Genomic DNA, 17,947 nt, shown 5'->3' on the forward strand with positions numbered 1-17,947 from the left:
CATGAACTGTTACAACAATCCCCACAACAACTCAGCCATTACATAGCTAACTGTTTAAGGTATGTGGGTTTAAAGTTAGCATGAATGCTAAGCATGAAATTAAACTAGAGAAACGGCTACTTTAGGTGATATAAGTTGCAACATTGTATCTACAATAGAATGAAAGCTAGGCAAAAAATAATCTTGATAAAAAAAAATACTTTTTACCTGAAAATCAGTTTTTGGTTATAAAATTCTCAGTGTTTCTAACAGAGACATGCAACTTCTCATGTGAGCTCGAAAAGGAAATTGGAGTCTACGATATTGATGACATCATCGCAGCTCTTTTCTGATTGGTCAAACTGACAGCGTTACAACTAACCCAGTGTTACAACACTCCCCGGTCTCCCCTACCTGCATTTCGGCCAGATCAGAGTTGAAACTTTCAGCTAGAGTTTCAAAGTTGGAATTTTAACATCAAGTCCTAGAACTAGGAAAATCGATCTTTCTGAGTTGAATGGAATGCAGCGTAAATAGGGAAGAGGAGATGAGACACAGTTGCCTTAGATCAGCTCATGAGTGGCAACCAGGTGGCACCAGAGAATGCAAGAGGGGAGTGCAAAACATGCCGAAAAACAAAAAGTATTTTAAATCATTGAGATAGTGACACCAAGCTTAGAAACACATACAATAAAATAAACAAATGAAAATGTAAATATTATAGCAGATATTTGTAGTAAAGTTTTGTAATGCTAAGTTTTTAACATGTCACAAATTCACAGACAATATATATATATATATATATATATATATATATATATAAACATTGTTGAGTGTAGAGCCTTACAAGCAGAGGTGTAGTGGTAAAAAAAGAGGTGGGTAAACTATAAATTCTGGTGGACCACGATGTGGTCACCTGGTAAGGTGGGCCACTGCGGTGTATGTGTATCCTGATGACATCGCTATAGGCTATCATTTGATGGTACTACCAAGGGTATCACTGGTTGTTCCCTCATCATAGGTCACACAATCACTATTCAATTCATACATTAATCTAAGTTCTTGTTAAAGAGACCCAAGAAGGAATAATATGGTTGAAATCTATAAAGTTTACTAAATGACAAAACAGAGAGTACAAAAATATTTAAGAGAGATAGAGAGGGAGGCTTATATCCAGGGCTTCCAATGCAACTTGTACATAATGATTAGGGATTTCGGATTATTTTCATAGTCGATTAATCTGTTGAATATTTTCTCGATTAATCAATTAGTTGTTTGGTCTATAATATGTCAGAACAATGTGGATCAGTGTTTCCCAAAAGCCCAGGAGGATGATGTCCTCAAATGTCTCGTTTTGTCCACAGCTCAAAGATATTCAGTTTACTGTCACAGAGGAGAGAAGACACTAGAACATATTCACATTTAACAAGCTGGAATCAAAGAAGTTTTTACTTTTGTCTTAAAAAATGACTCAACCCGACTAATTGATTATCAAAATAGTTTAGATAGTAAAATAGTGCAGATAACGACAGAAGAATGAATCTGGTGCCACATATTTTAATTTTAATCGTTTGGGCTAGTGAGTGACGGATGAATCTTGATGCAGTCTGTTGCTTCCTGCTGATTGGTCAACACTGACAGTAATGCAGCCAGGGTTTCCCATACGTTCATTTATTTGTGGCGGCCCGCCACAATATCAACGCTGACCGCCACACATTGATTTTTTATTTTTTTTTTATTTTTTACTAAGCCTATTTAAAATCGTAGCCTATTTGATTGCAGAGAGCCGTAGCGCATTCACGCAGCACTAGCTACCTCTCGCTCGTCCCTCTCTCTCTCTCTCTCTCTCTGTCTCACCCATACCTCTCGCGCTCTCTCTCCGTCATGGAACACCGCTGCATAAATCTGTCCAACACAGCACTGTCAGTTATTACTTATTAGCCAGCATGCAAGGAGCCTAGCTAATAAGGAGAGCTAAGTTATTGTTAGAATACAGCTGGATTTTTGAGGTCAGCACGCTGTATATAGCTGGTAGGAGTCAATATCGATGCACGCGCATGGGAAACACTGGCAGCAGCGCATTATGAAAGACTTCGTCTTAGGTTTAACAACCTATGAAACTAATAATGAACAATATGAAACTAAAACGACATAAGCTTAATTTAAAATGGCTTAGGAACTATCTATTTAGAGGTGGATAAACGCAATTTAGAGGTGGATAAACCCACTTTGGAGGTGGGTAAACGCTATTTCCGAATTTAGGGAGGTGCGTAAACGGCGTTTACGTGCGTTTAGCCTCCACTACATCCCTGCTTACAAGTACAGCACAAGTAGCCTGCCTTGCTCTGTAGGTCTCACTTTATTTATTTTTGAAGTGGTAGATATTAGAAAATATTCTAATTACTTTGACTCTTCATTACAACAAAGCTCATTCAGTTCATTTTTAACCATGTGTAGGGCAGGCCCTCCCCTTGGAGACTGCTTTCACATTTTTTGTGATCAAGAGGGATATTGTAGGACTACATAATCCTTAAAGAATGTAAAATTTTACCTTTCTTTGGAGAAAAAAGTGAAGATGTAGTTCAAAAGAAAATTGTGCAGGCTGGTTGTAATTTACTCGAACGTGAAATGTTTCAGCTTTGATGGTTGGCCTTTAATGTTGAAAGTTGCCAGGTTGTCAAAGTCACTCTTTCATTTTCGTATGTCCCACCAACCTGCAGGTTTTAGCACAGCAGTGTTCTCCTCCATTTTATTTTATTTTTTTACTCGTTTGTCAGCCAGCAAAGTTCCCTGGATTCCCAAAATTGCCTTTTTGGAAGTAATACATTTTCTTGTGTCCTTCTAAGATCAGTTACCTCTATAAATACAGAACGTTAATAAAATATGCTGTCCTTGTGCACCTTAGAATCCCATGTTTATGCAGTGATAAGTACAGGCGTGTAAAGTAACAAATTACAAATACTCACATTACTGTAATTAAGTAGTTTTTTTCCCAGCAATTGTACTTTAAGTAGTTTTAAACTTGTATACTTTTTCTTGAGTACATTTTAAGTGCTGTAACTATACTTTTAATGTTCTATTTTCACACTGTCTGTGTTGGCTACTTCCCTGTCCTGATTTAATTTTTATCTATCAACATGATCTGCTAGGAAGAGTTTCGTGACTCCCATCAAATCAAATCACAGGTAATAAACTTGAATGGCAGCTGTAGATCTGGCGCCAACTGTTATGGATGTGGAGAATGCCTCAAGCTCAGTTCAACACCTGAACATCACGGCCACACCTAAAAGGACTTTTCGCAGTAAAAAAGGCCAATTGCCTGATTGTATCTTGTGAGTTTAACTTGCTCAAGCCAGATATCAGCATTAATCCTGCCTCTAATTTGCAGAAATATATCGAGGTAAATTTTATACTTCTGCTTACTAGATTCTGTGTGTCTATAACGTAGACTGTAATTTAACTATCTATCACTAAGATTATTGGGTTGATGTGAGAGATGAAGGCAATTTTATCAATTGGGCTGGGCGATTAAAACAATCTTGATGTTTATCTAAAAAAAAAAAGAAGCGATGTCCTCGAAATCGATGATAACATTTTGAGTAATTTTCTATACTTAGCCTATGTTCTACATCTAGACGATGGGTGTTCATTACATCGATCGCAATAGCAAGACAACCGCTGGTTGGTTGATCTAAATAAAATATAATAGATTTACTTTTTATTTCCTGGCGTCTGAAGCTGCGTGCTGTTTGATTGACAGACGGCTAATATTTGTAGTCAATATTAATATTTAAGTAAATTTTTGCTAGAAATTCTTCTCCCTGCCCAGTAGATGGTGATATGCATGAAGAATTTGAATCACCAAAAACAAAAGAAGTGAAAGTTAAAGTGGAGATTGACTGAGCAGGGAGGAGAATTTATAGTAAAAATTTACTTAAATATTGATCTGTTTCTCACCCTATTTTCACATCTCTTCTGAAAACATGGCTTGGAATTCCCATGGCCCGCAGGCAGGCCATCGCATGTTAAGTATAAAACTATGCGATGTACATCTGCTGTGTGTACATTGGTACACATGCCACATATCTTTGGAAAGCTAATATTCTTGTGATTCTATTGATGTAAACTATTTCAAGATACAATCACAACAGCAGGTACAATCAACATCTTTTACCACCAACATATAAACAAACTATAACAAAATTGAGGCAACTCACCTATGAAGCCTCATAGTAGTCCACTGCTCCATAACATCCCAACAATCCAAACGATCAAATCCAGTAAAATATTTTGTCCAAAACACATTATTACATCAATAAATACCCACATACTCTTATTGCATCATTTCAAAGTATCCGGTAGATGTGCCTAATCTTTCTCGTATTCTCCATCATAACTTCAGTTCACATGTAAACATTTCTGATATCTTGGTATCAAAATGGCTGCTGCACTCTGACCTTTCAATTGACACCTCATTTGACCCAATAAGAGCTTCCATGTCCTGTTCATAACCTTCAATAATCAACGAGAGTCCGCATCAAAAGAAAGTGCCTGCCCCTTTTCCTTGGTGTAAAGATTGAGCCATTTGCAATTGATTGTGTAGATGACTGGCACATCGATGAAATTCTGAAAACAATGATATGCAGCTTAAATAGGAAGTTTCAAACCTGTATCTAAGAAATCCGTGCATAAAGCTGGCTAAGCTCACCTTCTGGAAGGTGAATTATGGCGAAAAGGATGAGGAAAACAAGATGTGCTGGAAGGATGTACTTGGTGTGGAAGCGACGATCTGGGGATGAAGTTTCAAAAGCAAACAGTGATGAATCATATGGCACTTTTCCGCTGTGGGTTATGGTTCAACTCACCTCAACTCTACTCGCTTTACTATTCTGAGCTTGCATTTCCACTGTAGTTTAGTGCCACCTCAACGTGGGTGGGATTATAGGCTGATCGACATCATCTTAAACATGACAGAAACTGATCAAAACAACAACACGACTGTTAGCTACGAGCTCATTGGGATTTATAAAGCAGTTGGTGCTGGTGGATATTGAGCAGACATAAGTCGTCCGGTCATAGACGAAGTTCACTTTAATGGCTTGATGCTCATCTTCAGTAGGTAACTGTAAGAGAGGACTCTGTGGCCACTGATCTGGGGGCAGGAGGAGGACCGATGGGCCTTGACTCCATCGACTCGACTTAACTAACTCGGCTAATGTCTTACCACTTGTGATATCGTCAGCAGGATTAGACTTAGAATCGACGTAACACCAGTCATTAGGGTCTGTCAACTCCTGTATCTTTACTACACTTGTGCCAATGAAGACTTTAAAGCGACATGAGTCAGACTGGATCCATATCAGCACGGTAGTGGAATCTGACCAGAGCACAACTTGACTTATAAGAACACGGGTTTCTGACTTCACTATCCTCCCTAACTGTGCTCCTGTTAGAGCGGCACACAACTCCAGATGAGGTATAGACTGTTGTTTCTTCAGGGAAACTCTGGACCGGGCAGTCAAGAAAGCTATCTCAATATCTCCTTGAGGACTGTGTGTTCGAAGGTAGGCTACTGAGCCATAGGCTCGCTCAGAAGCATCACAGAATACATGCAGCTCTCTGATACTCTGTGGGTTATCCAACTTTAACATAACATCTGGGAAGGGAGATGCACTGAATGTCTGGTAACTCCTGCTCCAATGTCCGCAAGGCTTGGAGCATCTCTTCTGGAAGTTGTGGGTCATCCCATTCCCTTTTCTTATCCCACAGATGCTGGCCCAGGACTTTAGCTCAAGTGGTTTAAGGGACAATGTACCCCAGGGGGTCATACTGGCTAGCTAGGACCTTGTAGATATAATGCATGGTAGGGAAAGAGCATTCAATGGAATGATACTTATACAACAGAATGTCAGAGGTACAGTGCCAGTGTAGTCCGAGCACGGACTCCTGTGCCACAACACCAGGCTACTTGACTTTGCTTCTGATGGGATATCATCTAGTACTTGAGGGATGTTGCTGGCCCATTGTCTCAGATCAAATCCTCCTGTGGCTAGGAGATCTCGCAAATTCCTGGGAACTGAAACTCTGAAGGAAGTTGTCCACGTAGAAAGATTTCTCTATACTTTCCCGGACATCTTCGCCTGGGTGGCCATGGTCGATGACATGCTTCTGGAGCGCGAAGGTCACACAGCACGGACTGCAGTCGTCCCAAAAGGAAGTACTTGCCACTCGTATATTTGCAGGTCCTTATCTCAGTCAAGGTCCCTCCAGAGGAATTGTAACAGTGGGCGGTCCTCAGGTAGCAGTTGTACTTGATGAAACATGCCTCTAATGTCACTACTCAATGCTATAGCATGCTCACAGAACCTCAGGAGGACAGACAGCAGGGAAGGGCCTAGTGTGTGTCCAGGGAGGAGCAATTTTTTGAGATTATTCCCTCCATGTTGGAATGAAAGTTGAAGATAACTCTGTTCGTGCCATTATGTTGTGTCATATGGTGGGGAATGTACCATGACTCTTCAGTTTGGTCCGCTTGGTCTGGAGGTATCACTTGTGCATATCCTGCCTCCTTCAACTTGTTCATCTCCACCTGGTAGGCTGTTGATTGTGCTGTATCCCTAGCTAATCACTGCTCTATTCCTCAGAGACAAGGCAGAGTGGTATCTGGAGAGACTCGCAAGAGAGGCATATCTTTCACTCTTAATAAAGGATTGGCGTATCTAGCTACTCCATCTTCTGTAACTCTAACAGTCTTGGACTCAAACAGTGAAATGGCCTCTTGATCTTGCTTCGAACGGGTAATGAGTTTCTCACTGTGGTAAGGGAGCACGTCTAGTTGCCACAATCTCTCAACTTGTCTGTACATGTCAGTACACAAGCCTGAAGTAGCTGTGAATAGGCACTGTTGGCTGGGGAGGCTATGCTTAATCTCTTGAGTGGGACCTTGCAGGTTCCAACCTAGTTGGGTCTTAATGGCAGCAGGACCATTAGGTGGGCCTGGACAAACTGGCTCTACTGGGGTGATGAGGTGAGGGTAATCCTACCCTATAAGGAGGAGTGGTCGGACAGATTCAATCTGTGGCAACCATAGACCTTGGAGATGGTGGTATTTACATTGTAACTCCTTTACTGGATACGTATGCTTGGCTAATCCCAGAGGTTCTGCTGTAAATGCTTGATGAATCCTGAATTAGGTCTTGGTTGGGATGCTGGTGACACTGTGAAGGTCACTGATGCACCTCACAGCATGTGAAGGTCTTGTCTGACTGTATGCAGTACAAGCTCTTCTGGTCGACCAGTCAATCTGAGCTGCTGGGCTGCCGAATGAAGGAGGATGGTGCATTCAGACCCGTCATCCCAGAGGGCGTAAGTATCTAAGCAGTGGCTGCCATTTCTCAAGAGTACTTTACAGATCTTCAACAAGACATGCCGGTTTTAAGTGGGCCGATCTAGGTACATTGTCTCTGCAGTCGTGTTCACCAAGCAGCTTTCTGAAGATCTGATCTTAGGCATCTCAGGCATCTTTGCAAAGGATCGTTCATTAACTTCATGAAGGACGTACAGGTGTGGGCGATCACAACTCTGGCAGAGTGTCCTGAGGTTACACTGTGCGGCTTGATGGGCCCGTCCACAACGCCAACATCTCTTGTGTGATTGTATCCACTGCACTTTCTGATCTCTATTCAGTCTCTGGAAACTGTCACACCCATTCAGGTAGTGGTCTTGAGTGTTGCAATATGGGCAGAATGTTTCCTGTCTCTGGTCTTCGGTTCAGGAACTTTAACTGGCATGTCACTGCTGTCTTTCTCTATGCCAAGGAAGATACTCATGGCTTTAGCTGGCTGTCTCGTATCTCTCTGGTGTCCCCTCTTGTGAATGTGTACAGGCTTATTTGATATAGGATAGAACCTGGTGCTGTCCTCCTGAACTTGCAGCTCAAACTCTTAACCATGCTGATAAATCCAGCAAGGTGGGAATTGTCAACAGTCTTGATACGTATGAACCACACTCTAGCTCCACATAGCCTTTATTCCCCAGTTGCTGAAGCATACTCACTAGTGAGCAAACTCTCAAGGCAAACATCCGGAAGGCTCTCACATCTCTGTGGCCGACATTCGGACCATCCATAAGCTCTGCTATTCAATCAACAGTGCTTCTTCTAACTTTAGATGATCAATGAGAATCTGGTACTTAAACCTATCTGTAGCATCTGCTGGCAAGATGTTCTCCAGAGCGATACGCAGCCGTGAGAACTCTCTTCAAAACAAAGTTCAGGATGGTGGGAGCTGGTCCCCTGTAAGTACTTTCTTGAAGTGGAGGAATACGTAATCTGTTTGAGCTGTAGCCCCTTCTACTATTATCAACTATATCGTAAGATACTGGGGGAAAGACTGATGCTGGGTGGGTTGGATGTGAGAAGGCTGTGACGTCATCTCCAGCTGCTGAAGCCTACTCTCTAATTCATACAGACAATCTTGTCTGAATGAATATGTAGTATTCTCACTTAGTCTCTGGCATCTGTTATGATCTGCAGGGTATGTGAATGATGAATTAACCGATGTAAGTAAACTCAACTGGCTTCAAGGGCCTCATTCCTCTCCTCTAATTTCTTTATCTGCTCATAGGAATGACGTCGCAGTTCCTCAGTCTCTTTCTGCAGCTGCTGGAACTCTTCTTGAACTTCTGACAGCAGCTCAGGAAGAGGGGTATTATGTGTTCGCTGTTGTTCGTACTCTCTACTGGGACTCCACTCTGTCAACGGCTGCCCTGACTGCATACTTGCTCTATACTCATGGGAGGTGGGAGGTGGCGGCAAACTTGGGTGCAGCCGCTCCTCGCGATTCTGAATCGTCACTCATCTCAGGGGAAGAATCTAGTCTCTGTCACCTCTGTTGATACTCAGTAAGTTCAAAGTCAGACAGGTAACTAGGAAGCCGCATGGCTCTGATGGTGGGCTCAGGAATGTCAGGTCTAGGATCTGGATCACTCTGATGCATCGTTCTTATGACAGCTCCTACATCCGGCTCGAAGGACCATTTATAAGGGAGAACAGTGTGGGTACTGAATAGTCCGGTCAAAGACGAAGTTCAATTTAATGGCTTGATGCTTCTAGTGGCATTTACAGTCATAGAATTTGGTTGAGTGAACAACTGTCGTACAAGTAGCAGGGGGTACAGCAGAGTAGTACATAATAGTTTGGTGTGTAAAGTAGTCTGAGTGGTTCTAAACAAACAGAAATAACAATACTCAATTAGTAATGAACAGGAATAACAAGAATTAACTCAATCTGCCACTTATACGTGCATTATGTATATATTTATACATATATATCGATCGAATCAGACATATAAATAGATTAACAATCGTGAAAATTGCGTCACATTCTCTGACTTGTGACCTCGGGAGAATAGATACATCTATTACAGAATGTGAACAATCTCACTTATACAGCAAATAATATCATACTGTACATATACTCACAGTGACTCACAATTTACAATATTATATCCAAATATCAATATTTAACCATCTCTGTATGCTTTCACTAGCTCCGTATATGGATGATGCAATACCAATGTAGGTCTGATTGAAGCCATGTGCGGCCAACAGCTGAGAGACTTTTTTTTTCCGCTCATCGCTAACGAGTGGACCGTCTGCACCTCGTTTTTTGACTACAGCGTGGTTTTGCACACAGCCATTTATTTTTTCACATTTCGAAAGTTGCGTGTACAAATGATACTGTTATCGCTGTTGCTAACTTGAAAACTAGTGGGTTGATGTCACGTGTCGGAAATCCAGTGACCAGGGTAGTGACAATTCTCCCTGACCAATCAGTGATCTGCAGGATTTTGACAAGCAATGGAGGTTCCATCGCTTGGAACCTCGACCGAGGTGGTGTTAAAAAAAGTATCAGGTACCAGGTACGATCCACAGTGGAAAGAAAGTCAAGTTGAGTGGAGATGTACCATGCAGTGGAAAAGCCCCAATATATTGACTCTGAGGCAGAGGCAATGTTGAGGGAGGAGACATTACTCTCGACTAGTAAGTATTTTCTTATATTATATAACATATATTACTGTATATTCCGCATAAATAAGCTTTAGTTTGAATTATGAATACACATTTTGTAGATTACCTTTTGTTGTGTTTCCCCAGTGTTTGTATTTGTTTGTTTGTGTATGAAGTTTTATTACCCCTTTTTTTCACTGTTTGTTTCAGATTCATATAGCTCTATTGGCATGGTATAAATATTTTTTACATTGCTGAAGCATACAGTATTTACAGTAAATATACATACATGCATACATATTTACACACATGAAAAGAAAAACTATATATAAGATGAATATAAGAATATAAGTTGTGTTTTTATGTTTGTCTTGAGGTGTGTGTGACTCTTTGTTTCATTGTGTGAACTGCTGATATGTGAGGTGCAGATCAGCTCTGGGCATTGAAGGACATCCCAGTTCCACCAGCAGTAAAAGTATTACAACCAGTATGTACTATATATTCAACTATGTGTTATGCTCTTTGAAATGTAATAATATGGGTGTTTGATATATTTATGTTTTGGTATATTTTTCTCAATGTTGTTTTCTTTCTGTCCATCCAGGTAAGTGGATCTTTCTGATGCCGTGATAGGGTACTATAAAGTCATCCACAAGACCCAGAAGTGCTACAATACATTTTTTTTATCATTTCATGGACATGGCAATTGTGAACACCTTCCTCCTCCACAAAGACATTGCAAAAGGTAAAGGAGAGGTACCTGTGCACCAGAAGGCATTCAGAGAGACCCTTGCTGAGGAGCTGGCAGAGTTGAGGTCTCACTCCACAGCCAGACCTGTATCTCCTGCCCCACACAGAGCACATCACAGGTCAGTGCATATCAGTGGACTCAGCACCGCTGGTCGACTGTAGTTCAGGCAGAGCCATGCAAAGACACCCAGTGAAGTGCTGCTCCTGTGATGTGCTTTGTCCCCAAACGTGACTGCTACAATGACTGGCATGCTGCCAAAAACCTGTAAAAGGTATAATTGTATGTAAATATGTTGTGTAAAATTAGTTATGTAAATAGTTTGGAGTGTATTTCTTATATAAACTGTTATTCCACCACATCACTTGGTTTGTCTCATTTATATACAAAATGTTTAGTTTCAAGAAGGGGAAAAAGCACTCTAATGTGTTTATGCTTCAGTTACTCTGTGTCAGCAATATTAACAGTGGATCTGGATATTGTATATGATAGCTCTAAGTGTCACCTTTCATTACAGCCCAAAATTATGATGTTAAAGCATTCCAAAGTAGTAGCCTTTTATCCTAGGTATGTGGCCATGGTTACCAAGGGTCCTTTGGAAAATTGGAAAATACCTGGACATACCCTTAGAAAAACGTGTAAAATATACATTTTCTGTAGTATTGTTATAAAATGTTAACTTGGACTCGTTAAGGCTTCATGCTGTGGTCCAAATTGTGTTTTCCATCTAAAAGCTCCCAGTTATAGTCATCTGCAGGCATCTGTATGCAAAAAAAACCTTATATTTCAGTGTGTTCAAACTTCTATTACTCAAAACTTCAGTAATAGCCCTTACAGTGATACTGACTGCTGGGGAAAAAAAAACTTCAGTGTCACCTTTCAAAAGAGACCAAAACCATGCATGTACTCCAAATTGTTCAAGAACAGTTTTAAATTATCTTTGGGTATGCCTTGAATAGGCATTTTAGGTTAATTTTACAGGATTTAACCATTTTTATGCTGACTTATGTGATTTTTGGAACTTAAAAATGTTGGCACCCATTCACTTCCATTGTATGGACCAAAAGAGCTGAGATATTCTTATAAAAATATTAATTTGTGTTCTGCTGAAGAAAGTCATACACATCTGGGATGGCATAAGGGTGACTAAATGATGAGAGAATTTTCATTTTTGTGTGAATTCCTTTACTGCCCAATGTGGCCCCTGTACCAAACAACTGCTCTACCACCTCTATTGTGCTGGACATGACACGCCAAGTGACCCTGCTTTTTTAGTGTTTTTTTTTTTTTGTTTTTTTTTGCATTCCTTGCATTGTTTTGAACATGTTTTATGCGCAACAGTAACTCTCTCAGTCGGCATTAAGGAAAATTTAGACCCTACACATAAACTGATTTTAATGTAATTGTTTCATACATTATTATATTGAAAATAACTTTTTCTTCTTTTAATTTCTGTAATCATGTCTCCCTTTTATTTATTTATTTTTAAAATCAGATTAATGTAGTATTTACAGTATCATAGATAAATGATGTGTTTTAAAAGCTGTCAATCTCAAACACCTATAAAATACCTATATTTTTTATTCTTTCTGGCAAACAGCCATAGAAGTGAACGTAAATTATGGTACGTGATGCTACATTTTTACATTGCAGCATCAAGTTTTTATTATAATGGTTCACAGCTTTCGCAACTCAGTACTCATCAAGTCAAGTCAAGTGGTTTTTATTGTCGTTTCAACCATATACAGTTAGTACAGTACACAGCGAAATGAGACAACATTCCTCCAGGACCATGGTGCTACATAAAAACAACATAGGACAAACACAGAACCACATGAGACTACACAACTAAATAAAATACCTATATATATATGATGGAGGGAAGAGAGACCCCGATGATCTTCTCAGCTGTCCTCACTATCCTCTGCAGGGCTTTGCAGTCCGAAACGGTGCAAGTCCCAAACCAGGCAGCTGCTCAGGATGCTCTCAATAGTCCCTCTATAGATGTGCTTTCCTCAACCTTCGAAGAAAGTAGAGACGCTGCTGGGCTTTTTTGGTGATAGAGCTGGTGTTGAGGGACCAGGTGAGGTTCTCCGCCAGGTGAACAGCAAGGAATTTGGTGCTCTTGACGATCTCCACAGAGGAGCCGTCGATGTTCAGTGGAGAGTGTTCACCTTGTGCTCTCCTAAAGTCACCAACCATCTCTTTTGTTTTGTCGACATTCAGGGACAGGTTGTTGGCTCTACACCAGTCCGTTAGCAGCTTCACCTCCTCGCTGTATGCTGACTCGTCATTCTTGCTGATGAGACCCACCACGGTCGTGTCATCTGTGAACTTGACGATGTGGTTCGAGCTGTGCATTGCTGCACAGTCGTGAGTCAGCAGAGTGAACAGCAGTGGACTGAACACACAGCCCTGGGGGGCTTAGGGTGGCAGCTGGGTCTTAATGTGCCTCATGATGAGCCTCTTGAAGCACTTCATGATGAGTGGTGTGAGTGTGACGGGATGGTAGTCATTGAGGCAGGACACTGAAGACTACTCTGGCATGGGGATGATGGTGGTGGAACAAGATCAAGCGCGTTTGCCCTTCTTGTTGCAAAGTCCACATATTGATGGAATTTAGGGAGCACTGTTTTGAGATTCGCATCTCCGGTGTCAATAAACAGTCCTTCGGAGTGAGCGTTCTGCAGTTCGCTCATAGCCCCATACAGTTCACGGAGCGCTTCCTTAGCGTTAGCGCTGGGAGGAATGTAAACTCTGGTTATGCAAACAGTGGTGAATTCCCATGGTAAATAAAAAGGTCTGCATCTAACAGTCACAAGCTCCAACAGCAATTAACAGTAGCTAGAGACAAGCATAGAGTTCTTGCACCATTCCGTGTTGATGTAAACACACAAGCCACCACCGCAAGTCTTACCGCAAAGAGCTGTATTTCTGTCGGCACGAAACGAAGCGAGCCCATCTAGCTGAATGGCGTCATTGGACTGGAAACTTCCGTCCTCTCCACAGCCTTAACGGCTTGATGACTGGTACCTCGGCACCGGGTGCCACTCACAGCCACCCCCCCACCACCCCCCGGTACTGTTCTTCCCGGAAGTGCATGACGAGCTGACGCGGTGGTGGAGGGCACCTTTTACTGCCCGCAACCGACCCCACCGCTCATCTGCTCTCACTACCCTGGATGGCGGGGTGGCCCACGGTACACGGAGGTCCCCCAGGTGGATAGAGCGGTTGCGATCCACCGGTGTCCCGAGAACACCGCCACCTGGCGGGACCACCCAGTACTCCCCTCCAGAGCCTGCAGGATGACGACATCATTGACCTTCAAAGCCTACAGTGCCACCGGACAGGCTGCCTCCGCCCTGCATGCCATGGCTCTACTGCAGGTCCATCAAGCCATGGCACTCAAAAATCTGCACCTGGTCAGTCCCGATCCTAAAGCGGAGGACTTGATTGGGCTGAGGCGGAGTCCTCCGCCTTGTGCTCTGCCACTGACCTCGCTCTCAGAGACACAAATGTCACAGCGCAGGCACTTGGGCGGGCGATGGCCACCCTCATGGTCCAAGACCCCTTCCAGGACCAGAAAAGCTCCGAAGCGCTCCTGAAACGGGCGACCCAGACAGTCAGATGTTCGCTCCGGGGCTGGTACCAAGACCATTCCATCCACCGGTGGAGGGCCGGAAGGAGAATCCTTGTTTCTGTTACTTTCATTTGCCGCAACGCCTTCAGGCTCCTTTACCCACATTCTCAATAAAAGAGTGATTTCCTCACTCCCTGGGTCATCCAGCTGATGCACGCCACGGCACCCAAGCACCAAAACTCTACAGTCTCGTCTCCCCAGACGCAGCTCTCTTGCCTCCGGAACTGCGACTGCCCAGCCCCAGCAGTCCAGCACTGAAGAGTTCTGAAGACGCCTATCCAGGACCTCTTCCTCTGTCTCTAAGCCAGCACCTTACGAGCAGAAATCACGACTCTGCTTCTCAAGGATGCGATAGAGCCCCTCCCTCCAGTCGAGATGAAGAAGGGTTTCTACAGCCCTTACTTCATCGTACCCTAAAAAGGCAGTGGGTTGCGACCAATCTTGGACCTGCGAGTTCTCAACCAGGCTTTGCACAGACTCCTGTTCAAAATGCGCACGCAGAAACAGATTCTTACCTGTTTTAGACAGCTAGAATGGTTTGCGGCAGTAGACCCGAAGGACGCATTTTTAGATGGGACCCCTTGTGTCACTTCATGCGACACACGTTGAGTGAGTGGCAGAAGGGGTACTTCATGGTTACTTTCGTAACCTCCATTCCCTGAGGAAGTGAATGAGACGTTGTGTCCCTCCTCCCACAGCACTGCACTACCACTGTAAATGGCCATGCCCTATTCTCGTGACTGACAGATGCTGCCCCGCTTCCCTTTATACCCGTATGTCTGGGGCGGGGTATTGGAAATTCTGTCTGCCAATTTTACATTGGCCTTTTCTCAAGTTCAGAGGTACGTTTGGCATCCCAAGAAGACCCATTGTGTCACTTCATTCGACACAACGTCTCGTTCCCTCCCTCAGGTTTGATTTGTGGTCATACAAATCACATCAAGTGGAAAGAACAGTGTAAGTAATAAATTGATGTTGATATGGTCCTGGCTCTGCACAACAAAACGTCACTGCTTTGTGAGTTGGTGCTTCTTGATGGCATTGATCTCCCTGCAGATACTTTTTTCTTTCAGGTGATAAAGCTGCATGCACATTGATTTATTGGCAGTAGATGGCTACCTTTCACCTGCCTCCTATTCACTGCAGTATCTGGTCATCCAGAAACCTACTGTACAGTGAAGCGCAAGATAAAGTTTGTGTCAAATTAGCAATGCATCTTCATCCTGAATCACAAGAACATTACAATGTTTACATTGAAGAGATCAAAGAGACAGTTTTTAGGATTTTGTAGGATGCAACCTTGCTTAAAACAGCAGCCAGCTGCACATGAGCAATTTTCTTTGATGTACAATCCAACCTTTGCATTATGTAATCTGTGTAAATCACAGATAGATTTTGTTCACAGATAAAACACTCTTGTGGAGAATATGTTTTCAATGTGTTAACTAACAGACTACCCAGGAAAAGCAGCTGCCTACAACCTTTGGAATGTGAAATAACATTTTGGTGGTTTTTTTTTTTTCCACAAAAATAATCTTACTGTACTCATTATTTGACTTCCTGTAAACATCTCATCTGTAGTATATCAGTCTATCCACTTGGAATTTACTACAGTCTTTGTAATGTGAAAACAACTTTTTGGTGAATTATTATTTATTTATTTATTTTAAATAATCTAATTCTGCATTCATGTTATTCAATTTGACTTACTGTAAAAATCTCACTTGCAGTAACTCAGTCTTTTAACTGGCAACCTACTACAACATTTGGTATTTAAAAGTTTACATTTAATGTCTTATATTTAACTTGCACATCAACTGAACGAGTAATTAGACACCACCTGTGTATAATAGTGAATGGAATTTTTAGATGGCCCCTTAAGTACAGTAAGCAATGTAAGCGCACTGGAGCATTTTCAGACATTATTCTGCAGCCACACTAACTGTCAGATAAGAGTGCAATGTTTTATGTCTGTGTATTATAGTTATATACCGTTTATATTGACATGGCATAGCCAAGTGTGCAAAATCTTTGCAAACTTGATGCCGGCAGAGAGCATGGGCACGAGAAATGAATATAAAAAAACTATTGAACCTAAGAAACTTTAACCCGCTCTATTTCACTGCAATATGTAAAAATGAAAATAAACTGATTCTTTCAATTCTCTTTGCTGATTTCTCATTTTAAAAACCCACGAAACATGTCAATATAAAAAGCTTATTTAAAGCAATTAAACTATAGCTGGCTTAGACTAACTATTAGGACACAAGGTGTCCCGACTGGAAGTCCACCGTGATGCAGTGCATGACTTGTGAAATTGTCCCAGGTTTTAAAGTGACGTCTGGTCACGAGAATGCCACACCCATCTGCAGCCGATTCTTCAGTGCAGTGTGGACCATCTCCTGTGCTCAACTGATCAGCTGCACGGCATGGTACCACTTATAAATGAATAAAACAAGTTGTGTGGCATGATTAGGACATGCAAGTATTGGCAGTGGCTTACATTTTGTGTTTCGCAAAGTTTTCTTTTTCAGTTGTTGTGGTGTTGATTCACATTGTTTCTAGATTATTGTGCAGAGTGATCAGATGCATTTTAAATCATTGCAAAAAGCTTCATTGGCCAAACAAATGAAGTTTATCACAAAAACCCAAATGTCACTGTTTTTTGGCCCAGGCACAAAATTAACAGCTAACATCATTTCACTAATCATATCAGCAGCTCATGGGTAAGTATGAACGAGTACTAGTCAGGTGAAATCACTCTATCATTCTGATTGGATTATAAGAGCAGACTGATTGCTATAAAAGGAGGGAAGAAGTGCTTCCAATCATTATGTTCTTGTTAGCAATGGTTACCTCTAAAGAAAGACATGCAGCCATCATCACTTTGCATCACGGGGTTGCATTCCTTGCCTCAAATGCAAGGAAATTGCTGCAAAGTATTTTGCACCTGAAAGAACCATTTACCGGATCATCAAGAACTTCAAGCAAAGAGGTTCAACTGCAGTGAAGAAGGCTTTAGGACATAACAGAGTGTCCAGCAAGCACCAGGATCATCTGCTCCTGAGGAATCAGTTACGGAATCGTGTCACCACCAGTGCAGAGCTTGCTCAGTATTGGCTGCAGGTTGGTGTGAGTGCATCTGCACACTCAGTGAGGCGAAGACTTCTGGATAATGGCCTGGTGTCAAGAAGGGCAGCAAAGAAGCCACTTCTCTCCAAGAAAAACATCAAGGACAGTCTGAAATTCTGCAGGAAGTACAAGGATTGGACAACAGAAGACTGGTGCAAAGTTATTTTCTCTGATGAAGCCCCCTTCCGACTGTCTGACTGGGACATCTGTAAAATCGATAGTCCAGAGAAGAAAAGGTGAATGCTACAATGAGTCCTGTGTTGTGCCAACAGTGAAGCATCCTGAGACCATCCATGTGTGGGGTTTCTTTTCATCCTCACTGCCAATACTTTTGGCCACAGCAGTAGGCACATTGTCTGACTACATATGAGAGAGATAGCTCAGCTGCAATAAACATGGCAAGTTTTGGAGTATTAATGGTAAAGAATTCATTATTAACT

The sequence above is a fragment of the Xyrauchen texanus genome, chromosome 13 (assembly GCF_025860055.1).
Source record: "Xyrauchen texanus isolate HMW12.3.18 chromosome 13, RBS_HiC_50CHRs, whole genome shotgun sequence".
Classification (NCBI taxonomy): domain Eukaryota; kingdom Metazoa; phylum Chordata; class Actinopteri; order Cypriniformes; family Catostomidae; genus Xyrauchen; species Xyrauchen texanus.